General features: G+C 37.0%; 1 protein-coding gene and 1 long non-coding RNA gene across 3 annotated transcripts in view; one reads left to right on the top strand and one right to left on the bottom strand.

Moving 5' to 3' along the window:
• LOC149811287 (casein kinase II subunit beta-3-like) overlaps positions 1 to 13203 on the top strand; it is a 51633-nt gene that overhangs the window by 22523 nt on the left and 15907 nt on the right. The gene's annotated exons all lie outside the window — the stretch shown is intronic.
• On the bottom strand, positions 10888 to 12043 carry LOC149811288 (uncharacterized). Its single transcript, XR_016428516.1, has 2 exons — positions 11669 to 12043; positions 10888 to 11592 (listed from the first exon to the last, which is right to left on the bottom strand). It is a non-coding gene; the product is annotated as an uncharacterized LOC149811288 (long non-coding RNA).

Raw genomic sequence — 13203 nt, 5'->3', positions numbered from 1 at the left:
ATCCTAAAATGGATTTTGGATCTGAAATCTGAGAAGATAGAGTTGGGATTTGGACCTTAAGATGGGTTTTGGATCTGAAGTCTGAGATCTAAAGTGGAACTGGGTTCTGGATCCTAAAATGGAATTGGATCTGAAGTCTAAGATCCAAAGTAGAACTGAGTTCTAGATCCTAAAAATGGTTTTGGATCTAAGATCTGAGATCAAAAGGTGAAGATTTGTACTTGGAAATCTGGATCCAAGTTGGGATTAGGATCTAACTCGGGATTGGGATTCTGAAAGTCCAAGTGGGACTTCTGAAGATGGATCCGGGTTTTAGAAACCCAGATTTGATTTTAAAATTTTAAGAAGGGTCAAGTTTTGAGATTCAGAATCTATCTCAAACTTTGAATCTGAAAACAGGAAGATAAACTTGGTTTTTAAATTTGAAGATGAATCAGAAAATGATATTTGAATTTACAAGAGTTTGAAAATTGATTTGAGAAGTGAAGAAGATATCTGAAGGAAATCACTTGGATTTCTGGAAAAAAAAAATATATGATGCAATACTATCCTAAATGATGAATAAATTTAAATAACTTTTGAAATTGGATTTTGAAAACCATGTTTCATTCTTTACATGAATTGAAATAAGATTGAAAATATAATACATCATTGATTATGGTCATTGAATGTATTATATAATAATCTATATTTAAATTCAGGTGAAGAATAAAACATATTTTGGTGCTTTTATAGAGTTTAAAATGAAATTAACTCTCAATATACCCTGACTATGGCCATTGGTATATATATTGAATTAATTTTAAACTAAACTCTGAGAAAAGAATAAAATATTTAAGGAAAATATGATGAATTTTGAAAAGGATCCAGTGTGGATCTAGTGTTATTTTATAAGAGATAAAAATCCTAAGTTTTGTTTACATCCTGACTATGGCCATTGATGTAAATCATCAACTTAGGACTAATTACTTCTTTCAAAATGATGCACGTGCCATTCGTATTCCCATTTGTGAAATTTTGGAAAATAAAGGTGAAAAGCATGAAAACAAGCAATTTATGATTTTTACAATGCTCATTCATTCTATCTTAAAACAGAAAATGTAAATTCTCATTAAGATCTAATTATTACAATAAAATTGAATTTACAACTCCCAATGATGATATCTTCGATGTATTTTCTGCAAAACACTTGATTAATATGAAAAATAGAAAGAAATCGCACATATCACATGGAGATCAATGGTGAAATACTCATATGTCAAGATATATATGATGAAAAGGATGGAAAAATGATAGACATACCTGTATATATACGTATATATACATACATGAGAGCTTATACATGTATTTACATATGCATGGGTACATATGTATACATATATACATATATATGTATATATATTCATATATACATGTATATATGTGTATATATACGTATATTTATATATATATATATATCATGTACTTAGTGTAGATATTTGAGAATGAAAGCTAATGAAGGGATGGAAAAGCATCTAGTTTTGAAAAAGAATCTATAATCCTGCAAAACAAGGTTAACGAGTTATGACATTCACAAAGTATAGAAGTATAGGAGAAAATCATGCTGAAAGTGATATATACATGATCACTATTAATGAAAAGATACTTATGCTACGTATAATATAGGGTGGATGTGTGATGTAGGTGATGGAAAAGGGAAGGACTGTTGTAAAAGTGATGGCAGCACGGTTCGTCCCTGCAAGGACAGTGCTATGGAAGGTAGGCAGGGCTATTATGAAGCAGGTAACTGTTATAAGGGTAACTAAGGTGCAGTGGAGCTGTGGTCAGCTACTGCATGGTGGGGTTTTGGAGTTTGGTTGTGGTAAGTGGTAGGAATGATGTAAGTGTGACATATGGCAAAGATAAGGTATAATACTGATTGCTGAAGAGGATGTAAAGGCTGCATTGACAGGTGATATAGTAGCACTTGCTGGACTCAAAGATACCATAACAGGTGAAACCCTATGTGATCCTGAGAAGCCAATTGTGCTGGAAAGAATGGACTTCCCCGATCCTGTTATTAAAGTTGCAATAGAACCTAAGACCAAAGCTGACATTGATAAAATGGCTGTTGGTTTGATCAAGCTTGTTCAAGAAGGTCCATCTTTTCACTTTTCAAAAGATGAGGAAACTAACCAGACTGTCATTGAAGGGATGGGAGAACTGCATATTGAGATCATTGTAGATCGACTGAAGAGGGAGTTTAAGATTTGCTTGATTAAGGTTGAGGCAAATGTGGGAGCACCACAAGTAAATTACCATAAAAGCATTTCTAGGGTCTCAGAAGTAAAATATGTCCACAGGAAACAGTCAAGTGGACAAGGATAGTTTGCAGATATAACTGTGAGGTTTGAGCCCATGGAGGCTGGAAGTGGTTATGAATTCAAGAGTGAGATAAAGGGAGGTGCTGTTCCAAGGGAATATATACCTGGTGTGATGAAAGGTCTGGAAAAATGTATGAGCAATGGTGTGCTGGCTGAGTGGTTTGTTATGACAATGCTACGTGGTGGAGCATTGCATAGTGTTAGTGTGAAGATACAGCAGTAAATGGAGGTACATGCAGGTGCTGAATGTGATGTGAAAATGTAGGAGAGCACCATGGACAGGAAATTATCACAATGAACGTTGCAATTAATAGGGCAAACACTAAATGATTGCCATATGAGGGCAACTATATGGCTGGACATGCTCTTGGAATATTGCCAAGGAGATCTTATCATCAGCTTCTGCAAACTTCTGAACAGGTTGCTTTTGACATTCGAACTGTGGGAGTGATTAGAATGGTTGGCAAAACCTGGAGATAGTTCAAGAGGGCCTTCTGAACTAAGAGTGACATTCATCCGCCCATCTTCAAAAACCTTTGTGTCAGCAAGGGAGGTCAAAAGAGTATGCTGGAGAAACTGATTTGAACTTTATTCAGTAGCTTTGTGGGATGCTCCATTGATGGCATACCTTCCCCATGCCAGGGAAAACATTTCAAAAAGCAAAGGACGATGCGAATTTGAAACAATGTTGTTAAGTATCTATACATAGCTATCATGAATATTAACAATAACAAAAGAAATGTAACAGATAAATAATAATAATAAAAAATTTTCGAAGACCTGTAAAAGAAAGGTAAATACAAAAGGGGAAGAATACAACCAAGGGAAGCAAAAGCAGGTAAGATAGGAAATTGAAATCGAGACTGGGGTGATGATGACACCACGTCTTGGATTGGTTTCTATTTATTTCACAATTGTGGCTAGTGTTGATAGAAATTTCTGTTACTGATTTCTTGAAATGACCATCGTAGGATCTAACACACAAAAAAAAAAATAGAGAACATGGCAAATAAAGATCCTCAGTCTAATATGTTAAGCATAATAACATGGAGAAGATGGTTGTTCAATAAATATCATTTACCAGAATTTTGACAGGGGTATCCACATCAAGATTGCAGTGCTGCTATAAACCAAACTTTTTAAGCGTGACCCTTTTACCTCTCTGTCTGATGAGGTAAATCTTCATAGCGAATGGATACCGAGGGTGGGATGCTGCTAGATGCTAGTGATGGGCAATTGATGATAACATACAGAGAAAACATCATGCGATACAACCAACGAAAACAGAAAAAAAAAGTATTATGGCTTGAGAACACAGGGGATGTAGATCATGATAACTTGAAAGGGAGGCCTCATACTCGACCAGTAGCAAAGCTATATCAGTCTCTGTTGGTGGACAAATTACTGGAACGTCGTATGGGACGAGAGTTATAGTCCTCGAATCGAGCTTTAACAGAACTCCAACAGACCGGGATCTGATCCAGGAATTCTATTGATGCCAGAAGCCATCTGATCTGCTTTTAGAGGGAACATCCGATGGAAATCCAGACGACAACAACCATCAATAGAATTCCGGTAAAGACCCAAAGACACTTTTTGGAGATTGAGTGGATTTTGATCAAAACTTCAGGCGTCCCGTTCCAAAATTATAACGACCTTCACTTAGATCGGATGGTAACAAAATTTTGATAGGCTTTCGATCAAACTGATCCCCATCTTCGATCGAGTCGAAAATCAATAGTCCAAACAATTGTACCATCGCCTTACTCTAATGCTTTCATTACTTGGATGAAAAACAAACAGATGAGACCACATGGATGAACAAACAGGATGAAATAATACGCCATTGAACACTATTGCAGTAGGAAAGTAAATGCTAAACATATAATAAAAAAAAATGGAAGACTGTAATGATTTAAGGACATGTTGGGATGATATCATCCCATTGCTATTGCATGAGAGTATGCCGAAGTTGCTATAGGCAACTCAACATGGTTTCTGATGCGTTAATGGGGCGAAACTAGAAAAGCAAACGCAGATCATAGGAAACAGAGAGAAAGAAAAAAAAAGAAAAAGAAAAAGAAAAAGAGAGAGGTTCTTACCAGATTACTTGGAGTTCCCGGTGTCAATTTGATCTCCTTGCTTGCAGGGGTTCTGAAGAAGACTCGAGCCAAAAAAAAGAAAGGAAGATGGGTGGAAGCGATGGATTGGAATGAATGGCGCCGGATGATGAAATGGAGGCCTGCGGCTCCTTTCTTATAACGGGAAGCCGTTGGAAAATTTTCTAATCGGGTCCCTTCAGGTTTTCAATATTTTCACAGAAAGGGGGTCTTTAACAATTTTTTGCTAAAAAGTGTTTTGATAAAACTCGATTTTCAAAAGGTATTTTTCAAAAAGGTTGTTTTTGTGTTATTTTTTCCCTATTTTCCTATTTTTTTGTGTTTTTCTTGAAATTCTATATATTTTTTGTATTTTTTGAAAACAAAACTCAAAAAACTAAGAAATTTAAACTAATTTTACAAAATTTCAAAATATTTACAGAAGAAAGGGTTTTTTCTGAAAAATCAAGGTTATTTTGGGAAAAATTCTTCAGAAAAATGGGTTTGGACCTATGTCACACGGACTCGGCTAGGGAGGTGCCGCACCCGAGTCGACACGCCCCGACACGGGTGCGTCCTCGGACACGGGCTGGACTCGGTCAACGCCGAGTCGGACTCGGTCAACGAGTCCAGACCGAGTCCGTCTTAATTTTGGACTCGGTCAACGTTGACCGAGTCCAAAAATGTCCATTTTTAGTACAAAAAACAAAAAAAAAAAAGAACTTTTTATATATTTTTTAAAAATATATATATAGCATGAGTCTTAAACATTAGGCCCAGAAAAAAAAAATATTCTTAAATATTATCATTTAATTCTCTCTCTCAATCTTAAAAGCTAATAAATTCTCATCTACGAGTACCAACACTTTTCATCCACCAAGTTCTCTCTCTTATAAAAGCTAATAAATTCTCATCCACGAGTAGCAACACTTTCTCATCCACCGAGATCTCTCTCTCTCTTTTTCAAATCTAGCTTTGAAAAATTAAAAGCTTTTAATGCTTTTAATTAATGTTATGAATTTTAGCAAAAGATATTTAATGATTTACCAGAACATGCTTTTAGTTAATGCTTTTAATTAATACCTTGATGATGTTTTATTCCCATGGTAGCTAAGACTCGGCTGAGTCAATGATAAACTCAGCCTAGTTTGGTTCTAACCCAGTTATACTACTATTTTAAGTTTTAACTCAGTTAGTTCAGGATCTTAGACAACTTGGAAGAGTCACGAGCCGAGTCCAAAATTTATATAGACATATGCACACACTGGATATATATATATATATATATATATATATATAATTTTTTTTAAATATATATATATATGGCCGAGTCCCCGTGTCCAAAATTTTTAAAATTGCGCCGCACCCGTGTCGCACCCGCACCCGCACCCGCACCCGCACCCGCACCCATGTGACATAGGTTTGGACCCAAGTTTTGAGAAAATATTTGATTTTTAAAACTCGAATCGAGAAATACAACGCGATGGATCCAAACAGATGCCGGATGGACTGCCCGAGCTATTTAAAAACTATTTTGGTATTTTCTGTAATTTTAATTTAAAAGTTGGGTAACGAGCCTCAGATTTGGATCTGGACAATGGATCCGGATCTGTAATCAAGTCAAATATATAAAATGAATTTAATTTCAGTAAAACTTGAGAAATGAACTGAAATTTAGATTTAAAAGTGACTCAATTGCTCAGAAAATGATATCAGGGGCAAAAAGGGAATATTTAAAATATTTTGAAAAATTTGGGGTGTTTACAGGGACCTTTGCTGCAAATAGTGGGAAACAGTACAAGGTGTACTTCTGGTTCACACAATTGCTTTATACTGTTAGCTAACTCAGAAATAGCCCATGGTGCTGATGCATTAATTTGATGCTGTTTATTTAGGTTCTTCTCCAGCATGGAATCATATCCTATCATATTTTTTATCGTTCAATACTGATCTATTCAATTACTGTTGATTGGAATAGGTTCTTCTGAAACCATAGTTACGAGGTTTATGTTGAACTGAATGTTGCAGGCTTGTGTTTTTTGGGTGTTTCCATACACGTTTGCTATTTCCCTTTTTCCCAAGCTGTCTTTGAGAAAGGATCCAATATTTTGACATTGTGATGCAATACTTAGTTTGAATGATTCGACAAACATAGCAAAATGCAAATATTCTTTTCATGATACTGGTGGTTTGGTTTATACATTAAAATGCCACCTTGCCAGGATAAAGAGAACTATGAGATCTTATAGTTTGGTACACCTGAGGAATAATGTTAATAACAAGGGCAGAAAAAACCATAGTTTCTCATAAAAAAATATATCTTTCCCTCCAAAGAGAGAAAAAGAATACTGATGAAGAGAGTGGATACAATTTTGAGTGATACTGGAAACTGAAGATGAAGGATAAATCAATGTTTCATGTGAATGTTTTAGTGATGAAAAGATGACATGGTGCGCTATGTCATTCCAGACTCTAGAGTCTAGTTTAGGTTTGTCTTTTCCTCCACTCTTCATTTCGGTTTCTTATGCATGTTTAGACCTTTCCTGTTAACTTATTTCTTGTGAATTTGATAGTAGTATTATACTGGATACTCTTTCAAGTGTGAACTACTTAGTATTTCTAGTTTAATTCATATCCTATGTCACATGGGTGTGGGTGTGGGTGTGCGGCACTTTCAAAAAACTTGGGTGCGGGGGTGCAGCAAAAAATAAAATAAAATAATATATATATATATATATATATATATATATATATTGATGTCGGCTGGGTTCCTAGCAAAACAGTAAGAGAGAGAGAGAGTAATCATTTGTTTTCATTAGACCCTAATCCCTTCTTAAAGGAATTAGTTAAACAATAGGTTACCAAAAGAACCCATCTACTTATCACTAATTACATAATGCTACCCAAAACCAAAAAGATATTTTCCTTTAACACTCCCCCTCAAGCTGGAGCATATATATCTATCATGCTCAGCTTGTCACAGCATTTAAGAAAGCCCACACTAGCAAGAGGTTTAGTAAACACATCAGCAACTTGATCCTCTAAAGCAACGTGACAAGTAGAGATTTGTCCTGTCTGTACTAGATCTCTTATGTAGTGACAATCAACTTCAATGTATTTCGTCCTCTCGTGAAACACTGAATTATTTGCAATATAGGTGGCCCCTCTGTTATCACATCTCATCACCATTGGCGTTGAGGTCTGTACATGTAGATCTCTGAGAATTGATCTAACCCATATCATTTCGGCTGCAGTTTGGGCCATGGCTCTATATTCTGACTCAACACTCGATCGAGCTACTACGGTATGCTTTTTACTTCTCCAGCTTATTAAATTTCCGCCTATAAACACACAAAACCCCGTAGTGGACTTTCTATCACTAATGTCTCCTGCATAGTCAGCATCCGAATAGGCAACTATATCAAGAGAGGAGCTTGATTTGTATAGTAGTCCTTTACCTGGAGAAGACTTCAAGTACCTAAGAATCATCATTGCTACCTGTCAATGTACTTGGGTTGGTTTATCCATGAATTGGCTAATCTTGCTCACGGCTAGAGAAATATCTGACCTTGTCACTGTAACGTAAAGAGTTTACCAACTAGAGACCTGAAACTTCTACTGTCAATAGGTTATGCTTCTTCAAACAAGTGAAGTTTAGGATCCATTGGATTGTTAGCAGGTTTGGCTCCTAACATTCATGTTTCCTGTAACAAATCCAGTACATACTTCCTCTGTGATAGAACTAACCCTTCACGGCTTCGAGCTACCTCTATACCCAAGAAATATCTAAGGGGACCAAGATCTTTGGTAACAAAGTGCTTCTGCAGATGAGCTTTGGTATCTGAGATATCATTTTTATTGCTCCCTATAAGTATAATATCATCCACGTACACAACCATAACCACAACACCAGTGGGAGTTTTCTTAACAAACAATGAGTGGTCTGATGCTGACTTGTTAAAACCGAATGCGGACATACTCTCAAATAGCTTCTGAAACCACGCGCGTGGACTTTGCTTTAGACCATATATTGTTTTCTTTAACTTGCATACCTTGTGACACTCCCCCTGAACCTCGAAACCCGGAGGTTGCTGCATATACACAGTCTCTGACGAATCATCATACAAAAATGTGTTCTTCACATCCAACTGGAATAAGCCCCATCCATTATGGACAACCACTGATATGACTAGCCGAATAGTGCCACAGGAGAAAAAGTTTCAAAGAAGTCTACCCCATACGTCTGTGTGTACCCTTTTGTCACCAACCTGGCTTTGTACCGTTCGATTGAGCCATCTGAATTGTACTTAATGGTGTAGACCCACTTACACCCAACAATATCAGCATTAATCGACGGAGTAACTAACTCTCAGGTATTCCGTGAAAGTAAGGCATCCATCTCATCTTGCATAGCCACTTTCCATTTGGAGTCTAGGGCAGTCTGATGGTGATCTAGTGGTAGAGATTCAGTGGATAGAGCTATGATGAACTTTTTCATGTGACTCCCAAGTCTCGCATCTGTAACAAACTTAGAAATGGGATGTAAGGTGCATTTCCTTTTACCTTTCCTGATAGCGATTGCCCAAATAGCATCCATAATAGATGCTTTAGTCGTGGTTGGAGGACTTGCTTCTGAGGGAGAAGGTAGTGTAGGTTCTGATTTCAGAGGAAATCTACGAGAGTATACCAGAGGAGGATCATGATACCGTGACTGAGTGTGAGAGGTAGGAAAGCTTGAAGGAATGTTAGGAGTTGATTCCAAAGGAAAAGGTGGAATAAGTAATGTCATTGCATCACCCTGATCACATAGAAATATGGAGACAATACTTGAAAAGAAGGGAATGGACTCAAAGAAAGATACATCTGCACTAACATACTCCCTACGAGCGATGGGATCATAACATCTGTACCCCTTTTGATTTCTTGGATAGCCCACAAAAATACACTTTATGGATTAAGCCGACAGTTTGTCTCGATGAGGCCCTAGTTTATGAACGAAACAAACACACCCAAACACCTTAGGAGGGATCGAGAAAAGAGGTGCATTGGGATATAGGATGATCACATAAATTTGTTCTCCCAATGAGGATGATGGCATGCGATTGATAAGGTACCAAGCTGTAAGAATGGCATCTCCTTGATATGAAGGAGGCATACATGATTGTAGCATAAGGCTGCGAGCAACATCTAGAAGATATCTATGCTTCCTTTCAGCTACCCCATTTTGTTGAGAGGTATGAGCACAAGTAGTTTGAGGTCGAATACCATGAATCTTATAAAACCGTAGTAACTCATTGGTTTTAAATTCGAGAGCATTGTCAGTGTGAATGATCTTGACAAGAGAATCAAACTGAGTTTTTATTTCAATAATGAGACATAAGGATTGAAGGAACTTCTGATTTGTCTTTTATTAAAAATACCCATGATAATCTAGAAAAATTATCAACAATGACTAAATAATAACGACACTGAGACCTACTGGGAACTCTACTAGGTCCCCACATATCAACGTGAAGAAGCTCAAATAATCTTTGACTCGATGGACTCTGACTTGAAGGAAACGAACTCCTGTGGTGTTTACCCAACTGACAAGCTTCACACTGGAATGAGGCAGAAGGAGAAATTTGAGGAAGAATTCTACGAAGTTTTGGCAAAGGCACATGACCGAGACGAAGGTGCCATTGATAAGAGTTGGAGGATGACTCAAACACAGTATGCACAACTCCCAGTGGTTGATGAAGATATTAGACACCTTCTTCATAGCCTCTACCAATCCTCTTCCCCGTCAGCAAATCCTGAAACATACAACACAAAGGATAAAAAATCACTCTACAATTATGCTTTTTTGCAATACGACTAACTGACAATAAATTTTGAGGAAAGGAAGGAGCATGCACATCTGTCAGCTGAAGTAACGGAGAGATGGAAACATTTTCTTGTCCCACAATGGGAGAGGAACTCCCATCGGCAAGAACAACCTTGTGATGATCACACATGGGGTCTAGCTTAGAAAAAAGTTTTGAAGATCCACATAGGTGTCTAGAGGCACCTGGATCAATAATCCATTTACTACCTTGGTGATTTAATCCTTCACCTGCGGAGTAAGCAACATCAGCAATGGGAGTAACTGCGTTCGAACTAGAAGGCGGTGAGACATCAATTCTTCATACTCTGTGCGACTGAGAGTGACAGTCATTGGAGGAGCCAGTGGGAACCTCCATGTCAAGCTTCGCAATTTGAGCCTTGAACACATTTGATGTCTGAGAAGAAGTAGGGGGTCTACCATTTTTATCCCAACACCTGTCCTCAAGATGTCCCAATTTGCCATAATAGGTGCACTGAAATCTACCTCTTCCTCTTGTACCTCTGCCTCGACCTCTGCCACTCATATTTAGGAAATTTCCTCTTCCCCGATCTGGGGTGACCAGAGTTGCCAGTCAAGGAAGCGGGAGCGGGAAGCGATACGGGAAGCGGAAGCGGAAGCGGGAAGCGAGGCACTTCTAAAATTTTAGGAAGCGGGAAGCGCGGGACGACTTAGGAGCGAACCAGGAAGCGTCTCGAAAGCGACCTAGGAAGCATCTCGGAAGCGACCTAGGAAGCGTCTCGGAAGCGACCTAGGAAGCGTATCGGAAGCGACTTAGGAAGCGTCTCGAAAATGACCTAGGGAGCGAACCGGAAGCGACCTAAGAAGCGAAGAAGGAAGCGACATAGGATTCGAGTGAGAAGCGAAAGGGAAGCGAATAAGAATCGAAAGGGAAGCGAAAATGTAATTATATATTTTTATTTTATCAAAAACTAAGATTTATGTCATCATTGACAAAATAAAACATGTATATAGACAATAAATAATATAAGTTGTAATTATCTAACAAATGCATCATATTGCAACTGTCAAACATTTAAAAAATTATACATCAAAAGAAGATCATAATTCACATTCTTGTTGTATATAAAAGTTTTTAAGTTGGACTACTCCAACTACATCATAAAAAAAAATAATAATAATTCAAGAGTTCATTAATCTGTCATCTTTCTCTTCCCCTTCAAGTCAGCAATAGATCGCGAACTTTCTGCATCATCACGTGCATCTTGTCCTCCACGACCATGTCTTCTGCTCCTTCCTTCATTTCCTATAATGAATACGTTAAAAAATAAAAATGTTCAAAAACCATAATTTAAAATATAAAAAACACAATATCAACATACCTTGCCTAGGTCTCCGGCTAAAGAAACGATCAATCCGACCATGAGGAACTGATGGTCGCTCTTGTATATCTACAGTTCTACTAGCTCTGATGGATTGATTTGTATCCTCTTCAACTTCATTTGTACGTATAATTATTGGAGGTAATGGAGCTCTTGGTTGTGCATCTTTATGTTTGGATTTGGAAATAGTGCTTGATTGTTGTGCACTATCATCCAAATCTCTCCATCGCATATCCTCTAATCTCAACGTATTTTCTTCTACAATAGGAAGTTTTGGATTGATATCCCATTTTCGACTAGGCCCTTCTTTATAGCGATTGTTACACCTTTTATAACAAGAATATAAAATATGAATGCTAATAAACAATCAATGATAAAAAAAGAAAAAAAATACCAAAACCAAAGTACAACACAGTTTAATTATACCTGTCAATCAATCGAAGATTGGAATGAATATACACTAAGGTATCAACACGATCTTCATTGAGCCTATTTCTTTTAACATTGTGAATGTAACTATAGGTGCTCCACACTCTTTCTGCAGAAGATGTGCTAATAGGTTGAGATAAAACCTTAATGGCTAATGCTCTAAACTCCGGTGTATCACCACCATAAAAACGCCACCAATTAAGCACTAACATTGTAGGATTCAGTGCATCTATTCGTGTTGCATTTCGGCTAAATCTTCCACTTCTTGATGCAAAAGCCACAAGTTGTGACCTATAAAGTGTAGATAACTCTTCATTTCTAGAAGATATGACTTCAAGCGTGAGCATTGCACCGTCTAAGATATCATTATCCTTTTCTGCAAAAAAAAATGTTTAGTAACTATAACAAGAAAATGCAAATGAAATAATAAAATAATTAAATCATTTAACTTTAAACTTTATTAAATAGATAGAATTAAATTTTTACCAGGAGAAACTCGTTTGACCCCTCCTGCTGCTGGGATTTTGAGATACTCTGACTCGTAATATTTTGGAGTAAGCATGTGGACTAGACTATGGAGAGGCACATTCATTCTATCCCATCTATTTGAGACAATCTTATGAATCTTTTCATATAAATCTGGTTGTCCTTTTAGATTGTCTTTGATTTCCCCCAACATGTTGTTCATGCCTTTATACACTTCACCAATTATAGGGCCTTCCTGATCACAAAATTTAATCATCTTATAAATGGGTTTTGTAATCAATAATGCTAAACGTACAGAATCTCAATATTCTTCATCAAGAACAGTTGTTTCTGTTGTAACAACCCTTTTTTCATAATTTCATCCATGCATGATTGCTTCCAATCGCTCCATCTATCTGAAATTACTGTGAGCCTTAAGCTCTCCCTCACATCAAGCAAGCGTTTCAAAGTAGTATAATGTGAAGCAAACCTTGTTTTTGCAATCTTTATTAATTCTAATTTTTCATTGCTTCTAAAGATTGCTAGTGCTTTTGAATGATTTGTGATATACTTCACAATTTCTTTACTCTGCAAATATGTTTCTCCCAACCAATGAAACTCATGTGCCAAATCCTTGAAGA

This window comes from Nuphar pumila, chromosome 17 (genome assembly GCF_984573655.1).
Source record: "Nuphar pumila chromosome 17, dmNupPumi1.hap1.1, whole genome shotgun sequence".
Classification (NCBI taxonomy): domain Eukaryota; kingdom Viridiplantae; phylum Streptophyta; class Magnoliopsida; order Nymphaeales; family Nymphaeaceae; genus Nuphar; species Nuphar pumila.
This window is presented reverse-complemented; position numbering and strand designations above follow the sequence as displayed.